We start from the raw sequence: 25,475 nt of genomic DNA, 5'->3' as shown, positions 1-25,475 counted from the left end.
TCTCTCTCTCCCCATCGGGTCCTGGCCCAGGACCCTGAACATGAAGTGGCATGCACCTGCCTAGGTTTGCCCGACTCACTTGCTCACCTTCCCCTGGGCCGTGTCCTACCACTCCTGCCTCTCAGTTTGGGGTGTGGTCAAAGTAAACTTAAAGTCTTTGCTCCCAAACCCCTCAGAGCCTAGGGCCACTGTCTGTGGTCTTCTCAAACCCTTGCCCATGGTTCTCCCTCCCTCTTGGGGAGCATCCAGGGTGGAGAGGGGACACTCACAGCCAGGTCCCCTCAGTAGAAGCTTCCTCTCCTGCTGCTGCAGAGTGCTGCCCCTACAGAAAATGGACTCTTTTCTTTTCTTTTGCCCCCACCCACCCCCCTTATCTGGGGCTGCTGAATCACTCTTTATACTAGTCCTCTCCCCAGGACCATGCTCGGCAGTGCCTGAGGGGCCTGGCCTCCCCAGCCCAGTACAGCTCCAGCCTTTCCATGCTCTTGGCCTTAGGGCTAGTCTACACTGGGAATTTACATTGACATAGTTATGTCTCTGAGGGGGTGTGAAAAACCCCTGGGCGATGTTGCTATGCCAGCTTAACCCTCCATGTAGCCAGCGCTAGGTGGAGGGAAGAATTCTTCCCTCCACCTAGCTAATGCTTCTCAGGAGAGTGGATTGTCTGTGCCAATGGGAGAACCTCTCCCATCAGTCTAGCTAGTGTCTACAGCGCTGTAGCAGCACATTTGCAGCTGTGCCGGTGTAGCATTTTAAGTGTAGACAAGCCCTTAGTGGGGTGTTTGTAAACCCTGTCATATGTCCCTTATTATTTTTATTTGTATTACCTAGGAGACCTAGTCACGGATCAGGACCCACAGAGCTTGGCCTTGTGCATGCAAGGAGCTCCCCTTAAACATCCATTAGGGTAGGACTTAAATTCTCAGAGATTATTTCCTGGAGCCCCCGTGTCCCCACACCCCCTTTTGGGGCTCCAGTCTTCAGCAGCAGGGCAGAGATCTTGGGGGCTTCGGCCCCACGGGAAGGGAGAAGGCACCAGTCCTGGGGACTTTAGCCCTGCTGGGGTGGGGTGGAGCGCCAGGGCTGGAGGCTTCAGCCCCACAGGGGGGCGCCCCCAGGGCTAGGGGCTTCACCACATGGGAGGTGCTGGGACTTGGGGTTTCAGCCCCATTAGAGTTGCTGGGGGTCCTGGGGGTTTGAAAATATTTTCTGGATCTCTGCTCTGGACAGCTCCAGCTGCATTTAAGCCCTGCATTAGGGGGCCTCATTGTTCTCCTTCATTTCCCTCTTTAATGCAGTCCTCTGCTGTGAGACCAACAAAAACCTCAGCAATGGTTAAGCAGATGGTGCGCTGAGACCACTGCCCATTAAACTGCTGAGTACTGTCTCACTGTTTCCTTGTACTCCCGCTGTCTGCCTGTTGCATCCACTTCCCTCATCTTATACTTAGATTGTCTTTTTGTTCTGGGTTCGCACACTGCCTGGCACAGCTGGGGCCTTCACCCTTTATCGAGGCCCTTAAGCACTATTACAATACAAACAAATAACAATAATAACCTTAATACTCTGCACAGGATGTGAGCAATTTAGATTGGCTGTGAAAGTGTGTTCAACAGCCCTTCTAGAATGGATGGCCTCTGTCTACGGAGGTGATAACAATGGAGAGCCTATTAGAAAGGAACTGGCAAGAGACTCTTCCTGGAGCTAATAATAATGTTAAAGAACTAAGCAAGGAAGATAGAAGTCATTAAGAATGAAGAGAGTTTTTAAAGTAGAATAGAAAAGTATTTAAGAGAACGGGATAGATTAGCAGAGGGAAATGCTGATGAAAAATATATATCGACATAAATAAGCTTATGATTCAAAGTTGAATTAGTGAACATGGCTAAGAGGATTAAAAAGAAAAAATTAAGCTAAATGGCTGAAATAGGACTATCTCTGCCGCTACCAACAGCCGGAGGTTTATCATCCTGCAACAAGGTTCACCATGCAAGGAGAGATCACAAAGGGCTGCACTGAGGCAGTTTGCTGCGTGACAGGTGTGGGCCATCGCAGCTAGTAACAATCAAGCCTGTATGTTCCCCACTTGCCACCCCCTCCTCTCCTTTATGATTAGCCTGGGTTTGAAGTGCAAGAATATTGCCATCTACTGGAGTGCCACAAACAATGCACCAGGGTGGAATTCCCTCTGGAGCTGGGAACCATCATTTCTGAAATTGACAATTTGGAGGTCCTTTATTTTCCTGAGATTGAAACAGTATCTGGAGGCTGGGATATTTCAGTGGACTTGACTGCCAATATTTTTAAAACTGGGTGCTTAAGGTTAGATCTCTCTATCCAGATTTAGACACCAACCAAGGCAAGGCAGCCTGAGGTGTTAGAGCACCAGCATCTCGGTCTGACTGCCCATATCCTTCCTTCCCTTTCCAGCTGCCTGTATCCTTCCCCCCACAGAGTGAACTGCACTGATTCCATTGCTCATGGTCAGCAGGGACATGGAGGTCAGGGAGGGATCTCAAGGGAACACCTTGACTGAAGAAATATAAACATGCAGGCTCAAGTCCTCCACTCAACGTCCATGGGCAGAAAGGAAATAATTCCCCTTGGATCTTCACTCAGGGAGTGCTCCCTTTGTGGCACGGCAATCGCTAAGACCCAGCAGAAACTCCTGGGGGCAGCATGGGCAGGAAGGATGCAAGTATCATCCTTCTGCGAACCCTTGAAGCAAAAGCTAATGGTGACAGAGGCTGGGTTCACTTTTTCAGTCCACACCTCACATCCCAAAGGAGGGCTCCAGGAGCAGTTACCAGTAGGGGAGCATCTAGAGGGACCTCCATTCTTGAAGCATTTACAGTCCTCCATACATACTTTTTCCAGCTCGGAGAGTCATTTGGGCCTTAGACTAAAGAGCAGTATTTCCTGACTGTAATATGAGAAACAGTGGATGTTTGCGCTCCACCCCACCCCAGAGGTCAGTGCAGGATCTCTCCCTACAGCACAACCTCCAGTGCTTTCAACCATCCAGATTTAGAGGATCAAAGTAATGGAGCTTCCACTACTATGTTGGGAAGCTATTCCATAGTCTAACAGATCTTCCTCTTAGCACATTTTTCCTTTGCTCAATCTCATCCCATTGAACACACTTTTACCCTCCTTGAACCATGCTAACTTATTCCTCTTTTGGGGAAGATACTCTTCAAAGTACTTGCATGTTATTATTATTCCCTCACTAGCTCCATCTCAGTTACTCCAATAGATAAAACTACAGAGATGCTAGAATGACGCTGACCCATGGGTTTGATTTAGTAATAGGGATCCACAGTGGGATGAAAACAAAATTTTCTAACGTATTTGTGAAACGGAACTGTGTCAAATGTCCGTTTTTGGATTGAAAAGATTCGGATCTGTCCATCTGCCTCTCTCTCTGGAGACTCCACCTTGGACCTCAGAAATGTTCCTGTCAAAAGCTTTGTCAAATTGATCTATCTACAAAAGATTTCAGCTTTGACAAAACATGTTTTGACCAAAAAAAGTGTAGCAAAAACTATTCTCACCAGCTCTACCTGTAGGATTGTTCTATCACAATTGGAGCAGGAAAATTTTCCACAAACTAGTTATTTTCCTATGTGCTCACTGCTCCTAGAGTTAACACTTGGCTCTTGCTGGCTGAGGTAAAGTTTCTATATACTGTGGGCTTGTAAATGATGGTTGTAAATAAGCAGAGCTTCATCACATTCAGTGATGCTATGTTGGCTTACAGAAGCTGAGATACTACCCCACTGACTTAAATGAAGCTAAATCAATTTACACCAATTGAGGATCTAGCCCACTGACTTCAGTGCAGTCATGTTGATTTATACCAGCTGTGGATCTGGCCCTGTATACATTCCCCGGGCTAGTACGTATTTCTATCTCGTCTTAGGGAGCACTGCACAATAGGGAACTGGATTTTTTTCCTCACTTCAACAAATTTGATTCAGACTTCCATTTATCACCTTCCTTGTTGATCCAATGGAGCTAAACTCACATCCCTCATAGTACTGGACTGTGTGACAAGGCTCCCAGGGGACATTACCTGCACACTGAATGAATGAACAATTCGAGGAAAGGTCAGATAGTTTCCTACCTAATTTTGACATCTTTATCATGCTTCTTGGGCCCTCTGGAAAATTTTGAAAATAGTTATATTTAGAGACAGTTCCGCCCATAATTCATCTATCTCCAGAGCTTTTTCCTTCCCCTGTTTTTTAAAGGCTAGGGGCATAATTATAAAAATACGTCATGCCTAGATAGTGCCTTTCATCAAGACATTGCAGAACACTTTTCAAAAGTGGGTAGTATTATTATTCTCCTTTGACACATGGGGAAATTAAGGCAGAGAGAATTTAAGGGCCTGATTTTCATGAATGCTGAGCATACACAAGTCCAACTGAACTAAGACCTGCAGATACTCAGCACCTTCCAAAAACAGGCCCTAGAGTCTCAATCCAGCTTCCGCTGAAGTGGATAAAAGCCTTTCTATTGATTTTAATGGGAGCTGGAACAGACATTAAGTGACTTGCCCAAGGTCACACAGGGAAGCAGTGGCAGCTCCCACCTTCATGGAAAAGTCCTATACAACTTAATAGAATTTTTTTTTAAAGAACATTTTATAGAATTGAACAGATAATTATATCCGTGCTTTAGAATTCTAGAGGATGGTCTAAAAACCTATCTAATGGATCTCATTCACTGGAAAGTTCTTTAGAATAACTTCTCTAGAATCCGTCTGGTTTCCTTCTATAAGGGACATTCCCATATAGGTGCATTCAGTAAACAGTGTATAGAAGCAACTAAAATTCAGTTTTGCAGCCTGTACCTATATGGTTCTTTATAGGTATCAAAGAATTGTGTGTGTGTGTGTGTGTGTAAGAAAAAAGTCTTGCTAATCTACTCTTGTGTGTGAATTTGGTACAAGGTGCCAGAATGGCACTCCCAGAGAGTTGCATTATGGACAAAGTCCTATTGAATTTCATGGGGATGGAAACCCATTGAGTTCTATAGAAATTTATCTAAAAGCCCATTAAATGTAATAAGAAATGCTAACTTTCCTAGAGTTTTTTTTAACCATTCTGTAGCATTCTGTCACAGACATATTCTTTATGATGCTTAAAGCCTGTAGACATTTTCCATTAAATTCTAGATGATGCCTCTATAAGGGTGACATCCTCTTTTAAACCAGAGAACAGGTACAGCCTAGGCAACAACCGTACAAACTCCCCATTTCTTCTCCTACTGTGCCTCAACTGTGCCCTAAAGCGACCAACTCCAGGCAGGAGCCGGGACATCATTCTCCATGGCCTATGCAGGCCTTGGCATCAGAGTTTTTCATTTATTTATTTAGTCATTTAGTTTTAAAATAATGAAAAGATGTTTACTGTTCAAGGCTGTAGGTGACGTAACACATCATCATAATACAATGAAATCCCAGCGGCATTAAAGTGATCCTTTCAGTAGGAACTGATAGACTTCTTTCCACCTTAGGGTGACCAGACAGCAAGTGTGAAAAATCAGGAAAGGGTCTGGTGGTAGTGGGTAATAGCCACCTATGCAAGACAAAGCCCTGAATATCAGGACTGTCCCTATAAAATTCATTGTTCTGAGAAACATGCCCCCAGCTCTCTTCAGAAATCTGATCAAACAGGTGTTTCTGTAGCATGCTTGGGAGGTCACCAGATTCGGCCTACTTTTGGATCAAGGGCTAGGGGAAGCAAGTTCCAGAGTCCTGGAGCCCTCACAGAAAACATCCTGCCAGCCACCCCCTCTCTTGTATAACAAGGGGGATCTAGCTAGAGTGCCTCTGCTGACCACAGCCTTGGCAGTATGGCCTGAGGAGAGAGGGAGACGGGTCACAAATCACTTAGGGCTTCATAGGGTATAACCCACACTTTAAACAACCTCCAGAGACCAATGGGCAGCCAGTGCAGATTCTGGAGCACTGGTGTTACATGCTCCAGTGCGTGAGCCGCTGCATTCTAAAGTGCATAATGGGGCTGCAGTGATGGTGGCTGTGTGGGACCAATACCCATTCAGTAGCAACAGGCCTGAGTCTGACCTGCACCTCTTTTCACATAGTCCCCCAAAATAGAAATCAGCGATTAATTTTTTTTTTGGGGGGGGCATTACAAATATGGGCTGGATTGGAACCAGTGTCTCTGGAGCCCATTCTCAGTCTCCCACCAAGATAGCTAGACGACCGCTGCCCTGCCCCAGCAGCAATGGTTTGTGGGAGAATCTGAGCTGTGCCACCACTTTCCTTTGCTCTTTTTACTCCATTCTAGCTAAAGCTGAATAAATCTGATTTGGAACTTATCTTTCCTTTCTCTTCCTTCATCCATGCTTCCCCTTGCTCTTCTCTTCTGTACTGTCTGTGTGATGCTCGACTTCCCCTCTACACACACCTTTCAGGGCTGTCTTTCAAACAGGGGATTTGGGAGAGATTAAGCAGGCAGACAATATCATTAGTGTCTCTTCCCTCCAGGGACCTGAAACCCTTTGAACTGAAATACACTCTCTGCTGACATTTGCATATACTTCTTGCTGCCTGCTCAAAGATGCAGAAAGGAAGAGATGTTTCCCTGTGTCCTTTCAGAAACAATACCTTGCTGTAGTTGTTGGCTAGAGTGTAAACCAGGGAGAATAGTAGAGCTGTGTAAATAGTTCATTTTTTGGTTCAAATAATAGCAAAAACAAAACAACCAAACAAAAAAGACACCCCCCCAACATTTTGGGTCAAAGGAAACTGAGGGTACGTCTTCACTACCGGCCGTATCGGCGGGTAGCAATCCATTTCTCGGGGATTGATATATTGCGCCTCACCTAGATGCGATATATTGATCCCCAAACGAGCTCTTGTCGACTCCGGAACTCCACCAACGCAAACGGCGGTAGCGGAGTCGAGAGGGGGAGCCGCGGACGTCGATCCCGCGCCGTGAGGACGGTAGGTAACTTGATCTAAGATACTTCGACTTCAGCTACGCTATTCACGTAGCTGAAGTTGCGTATCTTAGATCGATTTCCCCCCCTAGTGTAGAACCAGCCCTAAATGTATCATTTAATATTAATACTTTCTTTCCCTCACAACCTTTAACTGTCTTATCTATTTAGATTGTCAGCTGTTGGGGGCAGGGACTGACACTATGTCTACATATATCAACTCCCCAGGAGAGGCACAGAGCACACCACTTAACCCTCCACAAGACATGCTGAGGGAATGGACCAGCCTCAGGCACACACTGACAGATTCCCATTACAGATCAGTGCAGCCGGCTTCCCAGCTCAGCCCTGGCCTAGCAAGAAGAAAAAAAACAAAGCTTTCTAGTGTTGTTGGCTGAGTCACTGCAAAGTGAGAGATGCTAATAAAGACAAACAGTCACAGTTAAACAAACCCATGACCTAAAAGGATTTCATAACTATCACTCCAGGACTGATGAGAAACCACAGAGCTCTGCTGCCTCTGTGTTTGTCTTTCTGCGTCTATTAACTGAAGTCATTAAAAAGATCCATAATACTCCCCAGAGTCATTCAAGATGAAAGCACCTTTTTGTTGACTCTGGTTATTATTTCCCATCCAGGGCGGGTTCCCATCACCCAGAGGCCTTTGCTATGCGTAGGGTATAAGTGATGATCTAGGATGGCTGAGTGACTCAATTCTAAATCTCCAGCTTGTTGCACATGGTAGGTTAGGATAAATACAATAAATTCTGGCATGCTGGTAATGGGAAATAAGCAATGAAGCGAAGTCCAAAACAAGAACAGGGACACTTTGCAAAGGATAAATCAACATTTGATAGATCAGTAGTGACCAAAAACCATGACAGTCTGATGGTTGTTTAGTGGCCTGTGTGAAATGGATGGAGGAAGGCCCTTTGTCCTAGCTAGGAGTCTATATCACAAAATAAACATCACTACAGCTGCTTGTTACTGTCCTGGCAGAAAGGACCAGGAATGAGCGGGCTCAAAACACAGGCCTCTCCATCTCACCCCTACAGGTAGGCACACTGAGGTCAGAGTTCAGCTATACTGGTGGGCTAGTCTGGGGATAGCTTGCATTTCTACAAGACAGACAGGGTAAGTAAAATAAGAAAGGAGGCCACCTTAATTGTGTTTTATATGGTTACAAGTACAGCTAGCTGAAACATCTCATTCAAAAATGTTATTGATATAAAATGGCCTTTTCTTCTGAATGAAAGTTTGTATGGAAAATTTGTATCTTAAGAAATGTTCCAGTGTTTCAACAAAACCAGAAAACCAAACATTTTCCTCCTCTTTCTCCCTTTTTTTCTCTTTCTCTCGTTTTGTCAGTGGAACAGGTGGGGAGGGGAAAAGAGAGAGGAAAAATCTGAAAACTCCCAAATCAAATAATTATTGGTTTTCAAAAACTGAACATTTTCAGGGGTTCTTTTCATTAAGAAAACAAAACATTTTCACCAAAATATTCAGTGAAAAATAATGACCGTTTTCCAACCACTTTTCCATATAAGGTGGCTAGTCTGGTGGAGTGACCAAAAGATTGGATACAGGAAGACCTGAATTCTAGTCCCAGCTCTATAACTGACTTGTTTTGGGCTAGTCTCTTCACCTCCGTGTCTCATCTATAAAATGAGGACACTGCCCACAACACACCCTGGAAGGTAGGAGGGTCAGACATTAATAAGTGAATGTCAAAACAGTGCTATAGAAATACTAACTATTGCTGCTATTATTACAAGGGAGGAGCACATTCAAGAGGGATCTACCATGTGGGTGTGATGTTCTGAGGTTTACAAAGGCCAGTATGGGCTTTGGTCACCGCCTCCAAGGGGTCTTGTGTCTGTGCAGTTATGGTCCAGAATGCTGACCGCAGCAACCCACAAGCCTCAATTTGCCCAGCCTGGTTACTCCTTGCTGGTTGACCTTAGTACCCTTCCAGTCCCAAAATCTTCCTACTGTAGGGACCAGTCCTCTCACTGGACTCTCACAGACAAAGTGTAAGGTTTGCTTCTTCTTCAGAGACCGTAAAACACTCCAACTTGTCAGCTTCCTAGGAGCACATACTTTACTGAACTAAGGCTATGGCTACACTGCATAGCTTACAGCAGCACTGCAGTTGCACCGATGCAGATGTTGCGCTGCTCTTAAACTGATGGGAGAGAGCTTTCCCATCAACTTAATTATTCCAGACCCTGCAAGCGGCGGTAGCTAGGTGGGTGGGAGAAGCTCTCCCGACGACATAGCGCTGTCCACACCAGTGCTTAGGTCGATGGTAATGTACGTTGCTCAGGGGGATGGCTTATTCGTCTCCTCCCTCACTCCCTCCATGAACGACACAACTTATACCAACCTAATTGGTAGTGTAGACATTGATAAGATGGTTTCTCTCACTCACAGAGTACTTTCCAGCCTTTTTCTGGCCAGGAACCCATCACTGAGATCAAAATATTTGGTTTCGGTGTCTCCTAAGGTGAAGGGTAAAGATGGAGTCTCTCTCTGTTCCTTATATCCCCAAAGGCGTTGTCTTTGTTTTACATGTCAGGAAGGCCTCCTGGGGATTCAGTTTCCTGTGTCTCTCCGGGGTTAAGGAGCATGTTACTTTCATCTCTGGAGTTCAAGGTCAGGATAACACCATCTGGTTTTGCTCAATAGCTTTGTTTATAGCTATCATGTAAAACTGAGGTAAACCCACACTCCTTTGTCTAGCACAGACCTGTCTACCACTTTACCTAGGCGAGGCTGTCTGGTCTTAAAAATGTTCTAACACCATCACACAGAGGGAGTTCATAACGTCACATATAACATTAACACATGCATTTTACAATGGTAGTAATAACCAGCGTGTTGCTAGCTTTCAGATGATACCTCACAAGGCATATTTTGTACAAATATTATTGTAGCAGTGGGTAGGGTACAAATACCGAGGTGTCTAGGGTCACAATGAGTTAAGTTCATTTAGTCTGGTGACACATACCCCCAGCGGTGACCAAAACCTCATGCTTCAGAAAAGCTGCAATGTTCCCACTCCAGGAATGCACCTGGCTAATTGTGAAATGGGGGGAAAAGTTAATTCCTGACCCACCCCTTCATTTGGTCATCTGGCAGCAGGAAGCATGTGAGTTTATTACCCTCATTTTCTTAGCCTGCCTAGCTGCCAATGATATTAGTGGCCATACAATTATCCAGGCCCTTTTAAAAAAAAGTCAGCTCCAGCACCCAATCTCAATGGCCTCCTGCAGCATTGGCTCCCATAAGCTGTGACAAGAAACTGGGAGACCTTTAAAAACAACAGCAAAGAGTCCTGTGGCACCTTATAGACTAACAGACGTTTTGGAGCATGAGCTTTCATGGGTGAATACCCACTTCATTGGATGCATGTAGTGGAAATTTCCAGGGGCAGGTATATATATGCAAGCAAGAAGCAGGCTAGAGATAATGAGGTTAGTTCAATTAAGGAGGATGAGGCCCTGTTCTAGCAGCTGAGGTGTGAAAACCAAGGGAGAAGAAACTGGTGTTGTAGTTGGCTAGCCATTCACAGTCTTTGTTTAATCCTGAGCTGATGGTGTCAAATTTTCAGATGAACTGAAGCTCAGCAGTTTCTCTTTGAAGTCTAGTCCTGAAGTTTTTTTGCTGCAGGATGGCCACCTTAAGATCTGCTATTGTGTGGCCAGGGAGGTTGAAGTGTTCTCCTACAGGTTTTTGTATATTGCCATTCCTAATATCTGATTTGTGTCCATTTATCCTTTTCCGTAGAGACTGTTCAGTTTGGCCAATGTACATAGCATATGATGGCGTATGCCAGCAATGCCCCTCTGCTATGTACATTGGCCAAACTGGACAGTCTCTACAGAAAAGGACAAATGGACACAAATCAGATATTAGGAATGACAATATACAAAAATCTGTAGGAGAACACTTCAACTTCCCTGGCCACACAATAGCAGATCTTAAGGTGGCCATCCTGCAGCAAAAAATCTTCAGGACCAGACTTCAAAGAGAAACTGCTGAGCTTCAGTTCATCTGCAAATTTGACACCATCAGCTCAGGATTAAACAAAGACTGTGAATGGCTTGCCAACTACAAAACCAGTTTCTCCTCCCTTGGTTTTCAAACCTCAGCTGCTAGAAGAGGGCATCATTCTCCCTGATTGAGCTAACCTCGTTATCTCTAGCCTGCTACTTGCTTGCATATATATACCTGCCCCTGGAAATTTCCACTACATGCATCCGACGAAGTGGGTATTCACCCACGAAAGCTCACGCTCCAAAACGTCTATTAGTCTATAAGGTGCCACAGGACTTTTTGCTGCTTTTACAGATCCAGACTAAAACAGCTACCCCTCCGATACTTAAAAACAATAAACTGTCCCCGTGTTTCTTCACAGATATCTGCATGCAATTTCCCCCCATCACTGGACAAAAAGACCTGGCAAGCTGGAAAGCATGCAGGCTGCTGTCAGCCTTTCATGTAATGCCTTCATCGGATTAAATATCTGAACAGTTCCATTAATCTTGCAGTTAGTTGCACCAAATTGCATTACCCTCTCTAGCGACAGCTGGAGGAATAACTGCCTAAAGCCACCATCATATTGCTAACATATTTACCCTCTCTGCCCACGATGGATTCCGTGGTAATCTAATCTTTGGAACCCTCTCCGAGAGACAATGTACCCTGCCGAAGACTATTTCGCCTGCAACTCCCCGTTGTAATGGTTTTATTGAAATAGATACTCTATTATTATTTCCCCCCCTTTAGCTTTCGGCAGGCAAGCAGCATCCAGCCTAAAACCTGATTAGCAAAATGTGTAGTGTTTTGAAGTAGGAGAGCGAGAGAGCAGAGGAATTATCAAGCAAATGTGCTCCAGCTCCTATCCTTCCCCCTTGTCATGGACTATCTCACTCCAGGAGGGATTTAAAAATGTCATTGCACACTTGTGCATGGCTGCACAGTTTCAGACTCTTGCTTTGTGTCAGCTGCAGGTGTAACTGACCATTGCCTTCTAACCTATCTCCTACTCCACAATGCCTCTTGCAAGTGTAGAAGCGTCTGCACATCCTTGGCGGGTGTAAATCAGCATTACTCCTCTGAAAGCAATGGAGCTATGCCAATTGACACCAGCTAAGGATCTGCCGCAGAGGTTTGATTCTCCTCTTACACCAATTCGTTATCTCTTGTAACTCCAATGACTGTAGTGGAGTTTCACTGATGTAAATGAGAGACAGTGATAAGTGAGAGCAGCATGTGGCCCAGAAAGACTTGAATCCAGCCAGTCTTCTCTCTTTCTCCATTTCTAACCTGCTCCATTTCCCACCAGCTTTCCTGCTTGCAGTGCTCCAGCTCACCATTCCCATGGCACATGTCAGGGGCCCACCTCTATTGCTTATGTCCGTGAATGGTTTGCAGCTCTGTTTGGCAGAGCTGGCCCTGTTACCCACCACATAATTTCACATGTGAAATCAGAATCAGGCCTCTAATCTTTATAATATTTTGCAGCATTTACACGGTGATCTAAATTGCCACAAAGTGAAGTAAATGCCTCACCTGAAGAATGTAGAGGGGGTGGAGAAAAGCAGAAACAAACACTCTGATAAATGCCAGCATTGGCTCACTCACTCTTATTTAGCAGTCGTAGGGCGCAATTCTGCTCTCTGTTACAGTGGAGTCAGGGCACCCACTGAAGGGTTACAGCGGTGTAAATCCATCATAGCCAAGGAGAGAAGAATCGGGTTTTTAAGCACAGTATAATCATCCAGCAGTTTCTACAGACTGCATAATGAAGCTGCTTGGAGCAAAAGTGATGCACAATTTCTGGTAATTCTGGAACTACCGGTTAAAACTGTACATTCCCCATTCTTCAAAAAGTGACATATTAAATTGTGAATATTGCATCACATTAAGGAGCAGGAAGAAATTGCAAGCACCATCTGAAATTCACAGGTACAGAAACACTGTCGGCATCCTTAATATGAAAGTTTTTAATTTGATAGTTTATATTCCATTAGCATCCCTCATCTATCAGACTTGAAGTGCACAAATGTACCATAGGACACACCACTTTGCGTTTGCAGAGACAGAGCTGTGAGGTGCATAAGAAAATATTTCTTGAGGCTCAAAAACAACAAACAAATCCTCCCACACAACTCTCTGCCCCCAAACCAAAAACAAGAGATGGGAAAATGAGTGGTGAGCATGAGGTGCAGACAATATTTAAAACCAGCACAGTTATATTTCTGCAGAGTCCCTGGAAAAGGTCATAAATATATATGAGCTCCCAAGATCTGATTAGAAACGGAAGATCTATAACAGCAAATCAAGCTAATGGTCCATTTGGGGTGGTATCCTTTGGTCTCCAACATGACCAATGACAGTTGGTTCAGAGGCAAGCAAGAAAATAATACCCATAATGCATCTGACGAATACTCTCTCATGAGGGAGGGTTCTTCTCGATCTTGCAGATGGTGATCAGTATAGGCCCTGAATCTTGACCAATGACACTCTTTGTACTTTGGATCTTCTAACTGTATGATCCTTAATCCTAGTCTACACTTGACAGTGTTAAAAAGATATACCCCTTAGCACTGTAGCTATGTCGACCTAACCCCTGGTGTAGACACAACTATGTTGATGGAAGAATGCTTACAGCTACACATTTGGGGAGGTGGAGTTCTGACAGTGATGGAGAGACCCCTTCCATTGCTGTTATATGCATCTACATGCTGGGATTATCCCAGCATAGCTATGGAGCTGTAGTTCTGCCACCATAGTCCCTGTAGTGTAGAGAATATCCTCAATTAGGTGAATATCTATCTACATTTTATTTAGGTACTCGCCTTAATCGTATCCCATGGCAGAGTTATGCTGGTTAATTATGTTACATTAAATGGTATTTCCTTTAGTCCATTTTAAATGTGCTAGCCAAGTTTTTTAAGTGACTCGTGAACTTGAGTGCCTCACTTTTGGGGTATGCAACTTGAGATCCCTCAAAGGGGCCAGATTTTCCAAGGTCAGGCTCTCAACACTTTCTGAAAATCAGGCCCCTTTAAAGCACCTCAAATTGGACCCCCAAAACCTGAGCCACCCCAAATGACTAAGCATTTCTGAATATCTTGGTCATTGCCCTTTGGTGTCAGGAGTGTGCTCCTGGGGCGAGCACAATCCTCTTTTGTAGAAATGGACAGCATTTGGATTCCTGGATGAACCTTCCCTACAGCCAGGTAGGTTATGCTCTCTTGCACTTGAGTACTTTGATTTGATTCACCCCTGCTTGCAAGCTACTGTTGTTATGCTAAGGATTACCCATACACTATATAGGCATTTTCTACATAATATGATTTTGCAAAGTCAGATTATTCCCTCCATTTTACCCTGTTCTACAATATAAGAACAAAGTGACCACTCAATAAAATTAAAGGGCAGATGCATTTAAAGAACCAATAAAAATATTTCTCCAGGAAGTGTGTAGTGGACCTGCGGAACTCAGTGCTGCAGGAAGCTGTCAAGACAAATGTAGTAGTAGGGCTTTCAACAAGGATGGATACTTAAGACCACTTGAGCTGTGCAATCCAAGATCTAGGTAATCATCTCTCATTGTTCAGGACAGGGTCACACTCTGATTTCAAAACTAGAACAATATAAAATGAACATGACACACATTAAATGGACTAAAAACTGGCAAACTGATCAGTCTCAAAATGTATTTGTAAAAGAGGAATCATCATTAAACAGGTGTGTTTCCAGTAGGGGCCCACAAGGATTGGAATTGGCCCTATGCTATTTAACATTTTTATCAATGACCTGAAAGAAAACAAAATCATCACTGATAAAGTTTGCGGATGACACAAAAATTGGGGGAGTGGTAACTAATGAAGAGGACAGGTCACTGATTCAGAGCAATCTGGAGCACTTGGTAAATTAAGCAAAGCAAACAATATGTCTTTTAATACAGCTAAATGTAAATGTGTACATCTGGGAACAAAGAATGTAGGCCATGCTTACAGGATGGGGAACTCCATCCTGGGAAGCAGTGACTCTGGAAATGATTTGGGGATCATGGTGGATGATCAGTTGTACATGAGCTCACCGTGTGATGATGTAGCCAAAAGCATTAATGTGAGCTTGAGATGTGTAAACAGGGGACTCTCGAGTAGGAGAAGGAAGTTATTTTATCTCTATATTTGGCACTGGTGCAATTGCTGCTGGAATACTGCATCCAGTTCTGAAGCCCACAATTTAAGAAGGATGTTGAAAAATTGGAGAAAGTTCAGAGAAGAGCCACAAGAATGATTAAAGGATTAGAAAATCTGCTTTATAGTGACAGATTCAAGAAGCTCAATTTATTTAGCTTAATAAAGAGAAGATTGAGGGGTGACTTGACTACAGTCTGTAAGTATCTACATGGGGAACAAATATTTAATACTGGGCTCTTCAATCTAGCAGAGAAAGGTGTAACACTATTCAATGGGTGGAGGTTGAAGCTAAACAAATTCAGACTGGAAATGAGGCATACAGTTTAACAGTGTGGGTAATTGCCCCTTGGAACAATTTACCAAGTGTTGTGGATTCTCCATCACTGGCCATTTTAAAATCAAGCTTAGATGTTTTTCTAATAGATCTGCTCTAGGAATTACGTTGGGGAAGTTCTATGGCCTGTGATATATAGGAGCTCAGACTAGATGATCACAGTGCTCTCTTCTGGCCTTGGAGCCTATCAATACAAGCAACTGATCACCATAGAGATTAGGAAGGAATGTCCAATCTTCTTCTCCCTATTCTTCATGTATAGCATTCCCCAAAGGGCTAGATGCATTATAAAATGGCTTAACCATATTCAGAAGCATCATGTATTGGCCTCTGTTGGAGGCAGTCTATCTTTTGTGTTAGGCCTATGGATCCAGCTACTCCTATGCTCTTGTGAAATGGTCAGGTACACTTAGAGATGAATGTGAATGATTCAGTAAGGCAGAAGTGTCTTTGAAGTAGTGGGGATGGAAGAAGGGGAAGGATCACAGGATCACTGCTTGGTTACTGTCTTTACACACTGAACTTTTTCTCCACAACCAACTCAGATGAGCAACAACCCCACCTTGTTTTGTGAAACTCTTTCAAGACCTTGCTGCTTTGAGGCGGGGGCGCGGCGGAAGGAGCAGGGGTTGAATTAGTTCCTTGTGTGGATGTACCAGCCTCCCTAGAAGTAGCAACATCAGAAGCCAGAAGCAGCATTCCCGTCACTTGAGGAAGCCAAATATTTTTGGTATGCCCACAAGTACCAGCTATTTCCACAGTGTCAATCCATTTCTGTTCATCACACTTATATTGAGAATTGCTGCACTGCTGAGACTGAGTCTAAGTGTCTTGTCACAATTAAAAAAAAAATCAACATTAATATCCAGAGAAGGGACTGAGCCAACACCACCACCCCCGTCCCCGCCCCCAGTTCAAACAGCCCTGAGATTTGGGGGCAGGCCCATGGGGATATTTGGATCTGTGAGTCTGAATTTTGTGGCTGGCCCTACCTCTTTAACATGGCTTAACTAGAACTTCAGCATTGAAAACCTCTTTTCTTTGCAGGCAGGGGCTGTGTTGTTTGGGAATCCCAACCTGGATCTGGGTTATGCGGACGAACACCAATCACCTCTTGTGATCATCGTGGTTCAAAATCAAAATGCAATTTTGGGGCTTGGGACCATTTGTACTGGTATCTGTTCAGTGGAAGCAAAACACCAGAAGGAAAATAGCCATTGTGATTCGCAGAGATTGGGCTGGAAACCCAAGGAATGTAACACCACACAGATCCCAAAAGGAGTCATTGCTGACAGCGTCCCACACACATTTACAGAGAGCAGATGCTCTGAGATCAGCCATGCAGAACTGAAGACAGTTTGCACAGTGCTGCAAATCAAAAGCACCAGGTGGAGCCAAAACCCACAGAACGTGCATCTTACACCTGTCTGTGTCAGTGAACAGCAAACAGAAGAGTGTGGTTAGGGGCCTGCCAGGAGGTTCAACCCCCTATCAAACAAGTCACTTTCCTGATCCAAATTTGTCTGAATCTCTCCAAAGTAAAGTCCAGCTCCTCATCTGTAGAGGACCTGAGAAGCGCCATATGCTTACAGATGGACACACTCATGCCTGTATTTATTTAAAGGATGGGATTTTAAGCCACTTGCAAGGATGGATGTTGCTGGCTGTTTCAGTCTGTCACTTAAAATCCAATTTTGTCATTTTTCTTCTGAGCCTCTGTAACGGTGTGGCGACTCACCAGCATGGCACCTCCTGCTGGTTGTCCAGGGAATTAGCTTTTCAGCCTCTGGAGTGCCCTCTGCAGGCCGGTGTCCTGCTTGCCACTGGCTCTCCTATCCCTCCCGGATCCTGGTGCCCTTTACCCAGGGGTTCAGCCCACCACAGCAACCCCCAATCTGGGTCTCCCCACTCAGGGGAACCCCTAACCCCCATCCCCATCTCACCTCAGTGGCTACTGCCAGTCACCATCTAACCCCCGCTCACTGGGGCAGACTGCAGTCTGTGATGGCCACTAATCATTGGCAAGGGAGGTCTAGAACTGCTGCCTTGGCCTACTCTGGGCTGCACCCCTGCAAGCCCAGTCCCTTCCTGGCCCTTCATCAAAGATCTGTAGCCTGGGGGTTTGCCAAGTTGGAGCTCCCCAGCTCCTCTAGCCTTCCCCCAGCCCTGCTCCACGCTTGGTACCCTGCTCAGCTCCCCGGGCAGCCAAGTCCCTCTCTCTCTATGGCCAGAGAGAGACTCTACCAGCTCCTGGCTCACTGGCCTTTTATGGGGCCAGCTGTGGCCTGATTGGGGTGTGGCCCAGCTGCGGCTGCTTCCCTAATCAACTAGCCTTTAGCTCACAGCCCCAGCCCTCTCCCAGGGCTGGCTTTAACCTTTTCCAAGCCGAAGCGGGTGACCACCCCGCTACAGCCTCCCAATGCTAGAATTGTCACAACATGGCGGGGAGGCCCTGCATGCCCCCTCTTTAAATCCCTGCTTCTTCCAACGCTCACCCACAGACCTGTGCACGTAACTAGCCAATCAAGGATCCATAATGCCTGATACCACAGCCTGTTTGTTGCCATGGCTCCGGGTTGTTTCCACCACTTGAGTGGCTCTCAGTTCATTTGTTCGTTCGGCCCTTAATGCAGCAGCAATTAATCCTTTGCACTTTCAGCTTCCATGTTATGTACACCCTGATCCCTGCTTCCTTTTCCTTATGAGCCTGATCCTGTGAGGTATGTGGAGTACTCAACTTCCAGGATACCCCTCCCCCAGCAGGATCATGCCCAAAGCCTCCAGCCTGCAGTGCCTCACCCTTAACTGTCTCACCAATTGGTTTCATAGGTCAGCTGGACAATGGATATCAGAAGTAGCTCCGCTCCAGCATGTCCTTAAAAGCTGTCTCTAGACTGCAGCGGATTGCATCCACCGTTATCTTTAATATGGAAATACAGCCTGTGGAGGCTACAGGTCCCGGCATGTCTGGTTAGGTGAAGATGGAGCATTCCAGGCTGGGCTTTGGAGTCTGGCTGTGCTGTGCCTCTAGTTAGAAGACGATGGCATCTCTTGTCTGCATGGGACCCGTGAGTCACACCTTGAACACCTCTTAGTCACTGTGTGTGCCATTTTCTTCCTTCTTATTTGCTTTTTTTGGCTACTTCCACTTTCGTCGTTCCAACTCTAGGTTTGCCCATTAGAGCCCTCTTCATATGTTACTCCAGAGCCTGCGATACAACATCCTCACCCCACCAGACTGGATAATGAAAATCTAGGCTCTGGCCAATTGGGATGGCAAGGAGATGGTATGGGTCCAACCTTCATGCCAGGTGGCTTCCTCTCTCTGGGTAGCTTGGCTCTCACTCTCTCCTGGTGTCACTATGACTCTCCCCCTTCAGGGCTCAGGTAATGTTACTTTGGATTAGATAGAACCCCGGGCTCCTGCATTCAAACTAAGGCCATGTCTACATCTAAAATTTTGCAGCGCTGGTTGTTACAGCTGTATTAGTACAGCTGTATAGGGCCAGCGCTGCAGAGTGGCCACACTTACAGCAACCAGCGCTGCAAGTGGTGTTAGATGTGGCCACACTGCAGCGCTGTTGGGCGGCTTCAAGGGGGGTTCGGAGAACGCGAGAGCAAACCGGGAAAGGAGACCAGCTTCGCGGCGGTTTGCTCTCGCGTTCCCCGAACCCCCCTGCAAACCGCAGGGAAGGAGACCTGCTTGCTCGGGGTTCCGGGAACGCGAGAGCAAACCGGGAAAGGAGACCAGCTTTGCCGTGGTTTGCTCTCGCGTTCCCCGAACCACCCTGCAAACCGCAGGGAAGGAGACCTGCTTCCTCGGGGAACGCGAGAGCAAACCGCGGTGAAGCTGGTCTCCTTTCCCGGTTTGCTCTCGCGTTCCCCGAACCACCCTGCAAACCGCAGGGAAGGAGACCTGCTTGCTCGGGGTTCCGGGAACGCGAGAGCAAGCCGGGGAAGGAGACCAGCTTGATTACCAGAGGCTTCCTCCTTCCACGGAGGTCAAGAAAAGCGCTGGTAAGTGTCTACATTGGATTACCAGCACTGGATCACCAGCGCTGGATCCTCTACACCCGAGACAAAACGGGAGTACGGCCAGCGCTGCAAACAGGGAGTTGCAGCGCTGGTGATGCCCTGCAGATGTGTACACCTTCAAAGTTGCAGCGCTGTAACTCCCTCACCAGCGCTGCAACTTTCTGATGTAGACAAGCCCTAAGATTTCAACCTGAAACTCAACAGCTCCAGCATTCAGGGTATTCAGCACCTGGGTTCCTGTTAGGCCCATTCTAGAGAAATACCCACGTTGTGCAGTTTGGATTTGAACTCCCCCAGAGTTTGGTAGTTGGGAGGAATGGCTTGATCCATTTTACTTGTGGGGCCTTCTATACAGTGCTGCCTCCAGGGCAGCATCATATCAGACAGAGAATCAGCAGGTTCCCCCTTTCCTTAGTTACATTTGCTACTGTCCCTGCTGCACTCCTAGGCCTCACTTGTTCATATAGTAAAGATCTGAGACCAAGATCCCCCCATTCGGTAACATGCAGCTAGTCATGGTACCACCATAGGCTTGCATGTGCCTGACACAGAGCCAGTAGCTGAACAGTTGCTTGCCTTCCTTCCCTACCATGTGATGCGTCACGAATCAACTACATATCTGTTTACTGGACAAGACTTTGTGCTGTCAGAGATCAAGCTGCAGAAGTGTGATCCTGCCCCCAAATCAGGTCAGCAAAGGATTCTGGCTTGGGGCTGATCATCCTGGGGCTTCTTTCTCTGCGCAAAAATGGAGGTTCCAAAAGCATTCTATCCCTCCCTCTATTTCCTGCAGTCACCATGTGGCATAACTGAGGGAAGAGAGTTCCCACATGAAGAAAGGGAGACCTAAGGTCAGAAGACCTGGGCACACCTCCCCACTTTCTCTTGAAGCCTCTTTGTCTATCACAGTAATTGGGTCTGTAGAGACAAAGCAGAGACATTGAAAATGGCCTTAACAGCTGATCTAAGAGATAACGATTGCTTCTTGAGCTCCCAGAGAGCATTGGAAGGCTAATTCCTATTTGAATGAGGTGTCACCCAGGCAAAGTGTCTCTCTCTCCTTCTGCATAGGAAGCTGGAGGAATTGCAGTGAATTGCAGATTGCTCCCACTCAGCACAGGAACAAGGCATTCTCCCCCTCTCAGGTCACTCACAGGGTATGTCTACATCTACAATTTTGCAGCGCTGGTTGTTACAGCTGTATTAGTACAGCTGTATAGGGCCAGCGCTGCAGAGTGGCCACACTTACAGCAACCAGCGCTGCAAGTGGTGTTAGATGTGGCCACACTGCAGCGCTGTTGGGCGGCTTCAAGGGGGGTTCGGGGAACGCGAGAGCAAACCGGGGAAGGAGACCAGCTTCGCCGCGGTTTGCTCTCGCGTTCCCCGAACCCCCCTGCAAACCGCAGGGAAGGAGACCTGCTTGCACGGGGGTTCGGGGAACGCGAGAGCAAACTGCAGGGAAGGAGACCTGCTTGCTCGGGTGTTCGGGGAACGCGAGAGCAAACTGCAGGGAAGGAGACCTGCTTGCTCGGGTGTTCGGGGAACGCGAGAGCAAACTGCAGGGAAGGAGACCTGCTTGCTCGGGTGTTCGGGGAACGCGAGAGCAAACCGGGGAAGGAGACCTGCTTGATTACCAGAGGCTTCCTCAGGTATGCTGGGATACCTGCTTATTCCACGGAGGTCAAGAAAAGTGCTGGTAAGTGTCTACACTTGATTACCAGCGCTGGATCACCAGCGCTGGATCCTCTACACCCGAGACAAAACGGGAGTACGGCCAGCGCTGCAAACAGGGAGTTGCAGCGCTGGTGATGCCCTGCAGATGTGTACACCTCCTAAGTTGCAGCGCTGTAACCCCCTCACCAGCGCTGCAACTTTGTGATGTAGACAAGCCCACAGGGTGTAGAGGGGAATGCCCCTTTCCTTCTGGAGCCATGCACTGCCAATAGGGTGAGGAGAGTAAATCACAAAGAAAGTGAAAAGGGATTGATCCCTCTAGAATGAGCCGAACTGGCACCCTCAGATCCAAACAGCCCTCAAATCTGGCTCCTAGCCCAAAACCAAACTCATAAAGTAAAAGTTTTTTCACTCTCCATCCCCATGACAACCCTCAAACTAAGTACCACCTCCATAGCAGTTACAGAGACCCTCCAATCCCTCACTCCTGAAGCAGCTTGTTTCTATACATCTACATACATGCATAATAAAATCTGTGGAAGGAGGAGCCTGTTTCCTCCACGGTAGCATCAGTAAAGTGAGCTGTCCTCTGGATGCTGCAGAATCTCATAAAAAATTAAGATGGGACCACAATCCCTGCAAGGCTTGCTAGCAGACCTATCAGCCAAAGGACAGAGCATCCTACCTGTATGCTACACACATGCTTAAGGCATGTGATCATCTCTCCTTCTAATGGCTGGCTCAGACAGCTATAACAGCCTGCTACTCATGCACAGCTTAAGGAAGTCTCCTTTAGTTGAAACGGTAGAGACCTGTGCTTTTGGTACTGAATGTCCTGGATTTGACCCCAGATGACCATTATCTGAGCAGTCAAATTCCCCAAAAAACCAACCAATGGTAATTTCGTAGGGACACACCTCTGTATTGCAGCCAATGAAGTGAAATCAAGACTTGCTCAAAGCCACCACAGGAGTCGGTGGCAGAGCAGGGATTACAACCTTAAGAGTAGTTCACTGCACCAGGACTGCCCCAACTGCACAGCTTTAATTTCAGACCTATATCACTCACTGTAGCTTTAAATACCCAGAAATACAAAAACCGCATTTGTGCATGACGCTAAGCATTAAGTTCCACATGCATATTCAAATGAAAAGGATAGAGATGTTCATTGTTGAAGCACAACAGCAGACTAGGCAGGTAACTTCCTTTGAACTCCAGCAAAGACTGGTTTTACACAGCAGGAAAACAACAACAACAACAAGAAGAAAAAAAAACCCAACCCATCTCACACTGTCTGTTTGGTTTCTATAATTACATTCACAGTCACTCTTCCAGGACAGCTGTGCTAAGGGATGCAAAAGAGTGGAGCCAAAAGAAGAGGATAAAATTGTCAGCAGCTTTCAAAGCAGCCTGTGGGGTTGCTAAGGAAGAAGGTGGAAAGCTTAGGTATTGAAATCTGCTAACAAGGAGAGACAGAAACACTAAGAGCAGGAGAATGCATCGGTATGTCAGATAGTTGTCACAATGACCTGAGAATGAAACATCTTCTCGTAGGGTTAAGTCACAAAAGAAATAATGAGATGCAAGTTGCTAACAAGCATACGAAAATCCAGAGGAATTTTGGGTTGTGTGGAAAAAAATAGAGTGTTCAAAAAATCTAATTTTTATTAAATGGCTTGATAACAAATACACACATGAAACACAACGTGCTAGCTAGCCAAGGAAGTGCTGTATATGAGTACTATTTTGTAGGCTAAAAAACAGAATCTGATCTGGGTTACACTGGTATAAATCTGGAGTGGTTCTGTTGGCTTCCATAGTGCTGCTTTAGGCTTATGATGGTATAGATGGGATGAAAATCTGGACCAGCAGGCCTGACTTGCCAATGTATTATCCTGATTGTATACTCCACGGAGTCAATGGAGTTACACCAGCATAACAGAGTGAAGAATCAGACACAGCACATTTTATTAGATGTATAGAAAAGTCAAACACTCCCCTCTGTTTGCAGATACTGAGCAGCTGCTCAAAGTCAGAATTTATGATATATTCAATCATACAAATCAAGAGGCAATTAAAATACATTAATATTTTGTTCATATTCATTATTTCCCCTCCCCAATACTTATTACTCTTTTATTAGCATTTATTTCACTACCTCGGATGAAAATCTAGGGCCTATTCATGAAATCTTACTCCTGTGAAAGCAAAATTACCGTTGTCTTCAGCAGACTGAAAACAGTACAATGGAAGTGGGCTAGAGTCTAACCTTAGATACATCAATGTAAATCTAGAGCAATCCCATCAACTCTACTGCAGAGTTTGGCCTGTGAGAATGTGGTATCACCTCAGGAATAAGAAAGGAAAAAACTCTGCAAAACCACAACAGGAATTAAGAATACTCACCTGCTGAAAGAGAGGGCAATGCAGCAAGCTGCAGCTAATTACAGCATGGCCACTTTAGGACTGCAGCTGCTTTCAAATTTAAAAGGCCAGTTACCAGAAAGGCAAAATGGGAAAAATTCCTATTAATGGGCATCCCTGCATGGGGGAGAGTTAGTAGGGACCAAGAAATCAGAAAGAAAGGGGTTACAGTTTTCCTCTTTATTATGGATATTTGATAGGTCTTAATTGGGCTAACATACGTGTGTGTGTGTGTGCGCGCACGCGCGCATGTTAGTTAGTTAAAGCCCAGTTGTTTTCTCACTCTGGAGAATCTCTCCTTCACTTTCTAGTGGGAATGCAAGTCTCAAGATATCCAAGTCCTGCTTCACTTTGAGGTAAATCAAGAGTAACTCTTTTGGCCTCCTGGGGTGTAAGTGCAAAAAGAGATCAGAACCTGGCCCTCTCCATTTTAAATTATAAACCCCACAAAGCTATAGAAGTTGTACATTTTAAAACCCGAACTGAGGGTCCCAATTTCTCAGCTGGAACTTTTGAAATGTGCTCAGTTGGCCCCAAGGGATTTCAGCTGCTACCTCCATGCTGACTTGTGTTCGTTTGGCAGAAGTTATTTCTGGTACCCAGTTAAACGTGAGCTCATTAAAGAAAAAACCTCAAGACCAGTCAGATGCTGAATCTTACCTTTGGGTTGGATTTGAAATGTAATAGGTCTTCAGTTGTTTCATAACTGTGCAGTTTGTGGCCAGTTGAGGGGCAGTTTACCTCACCATCTCTGAGACTTCTGGCACTCTCTAGGGCAAACAAACCATTCAGAAAGCAGGATAGGGCTCTCAAGAAAAAAAAAAAACACAGGCTCAGCTGGGGTTTGAACTCAGATCTGGGAAGGTGAAAGTCTCTATGTTAGATTCATTGTACCTGTGGCATAGTGCCAGTCTATGGCTACTGCAGGTATCTAGCAGGAAGTAGGCTAAAGAGATATGAAGAAACTCGGAGATTAGGAGTTCTCCGAGTCAGATGCTGAATCTGATTTTATCTATTGAGTTGTTGATGCACCCGTCAAAGGAAAATATTTAGCTGAAACTTAAGAACCCCTGCTTCTTCAAGAATATTATAGCACCCGACAAAGTGGGTATTCACCCACGAAAGCTCATGCTCCAATAGTCTGTTAGTCTATAAGGTGCCACAGGACTCTTTGCTACTTTTATAGCACCACTGAGCTCCTTAACTGACAAAGGTTTGCATGTGTGGACCCCACAAGACAGACACATCTCTTGGGCCTCCATGGAGCAATGATAAAACATGTGATGCTTACAGAGGCTGAGAATACTCTGAGAAGACAGTCACTTATTGTTCTCATATGAAGCATTCTGTTTCCCTTCAAGTTCTCTACCTCTCAGCCTTGCTTTTCTTTCTTTCTTGTGCATGTGAGAAGCTATAACTATAGCATCAGTCTCTCTCCTTCATGGCCGGATACAAGTGCTGAACTTTTTCAGAGGTAGAGAGGAGACTTACTGCAATACCGTCATTTAAACAAAACGTGGGACTCAGAAGCCTGGCACTTCATAGTGCTTGATATGTTGTACAAAGAAACATAGTGCAAAGAGAGAGCTAAAGAAAAGAAATGATGTCACTACTAACTCAACCCTCAGATTCAAAGGCAGCCTTCACAAGGGGTCTGATTTTACTCATTCCATACTGTGGTCCTTCCCATTAACTTATACATCTGCCATGCTCCCCTCCCCCAACTAATCCTTCACATTTCCAGCACTGGGGAAGATCTTTGTGATATGATACGTTCTCTCCTTTCTTATGTGCTTTGATGCGCAGTGAAA

The 25,475-nt window shown here is 45.6% G+C and overlaps 1 long non-coding RNA gene across 1 annotated transcript in view; it reads right to left on the bottom strand.

Moving 5' to 3' along the window:
- Positions 1–25,475, bottom strand: part of LOC115647572 — a 70,083-nt gene that overhangs the window by 32,474 nt on the left and 12,134 nt on the right. The window contains exon 2 of the long non-coding RNA XR_003999353.1: positions 24,325–24,434. This is a non-coding gene — a long non-coding RNA (uncharacterized LOC115647572). The remainder of the gene's footprint in view (positions 1–24,324; positions 24,435–25,475) is intronic.

Source organism: Gopherus evgoodei, chromosome 3 (assembly GCF_007399415.2).
Source record: "Gopherus evgoodei ecotype Sinaloan lineage chromosome 3, rGopEvg1_v1.p, whole genome shotgun sequence".
In the NCBI taxonomy this organism is placed as follows: Eukaryota; Metazoa; Chordata; order Testudines; family Testudinidae; genus Gopherus; species Gopherus evgoodei.
This window is presented reverse-complemented; position numbering and strand designations above follow the sequence as displayed.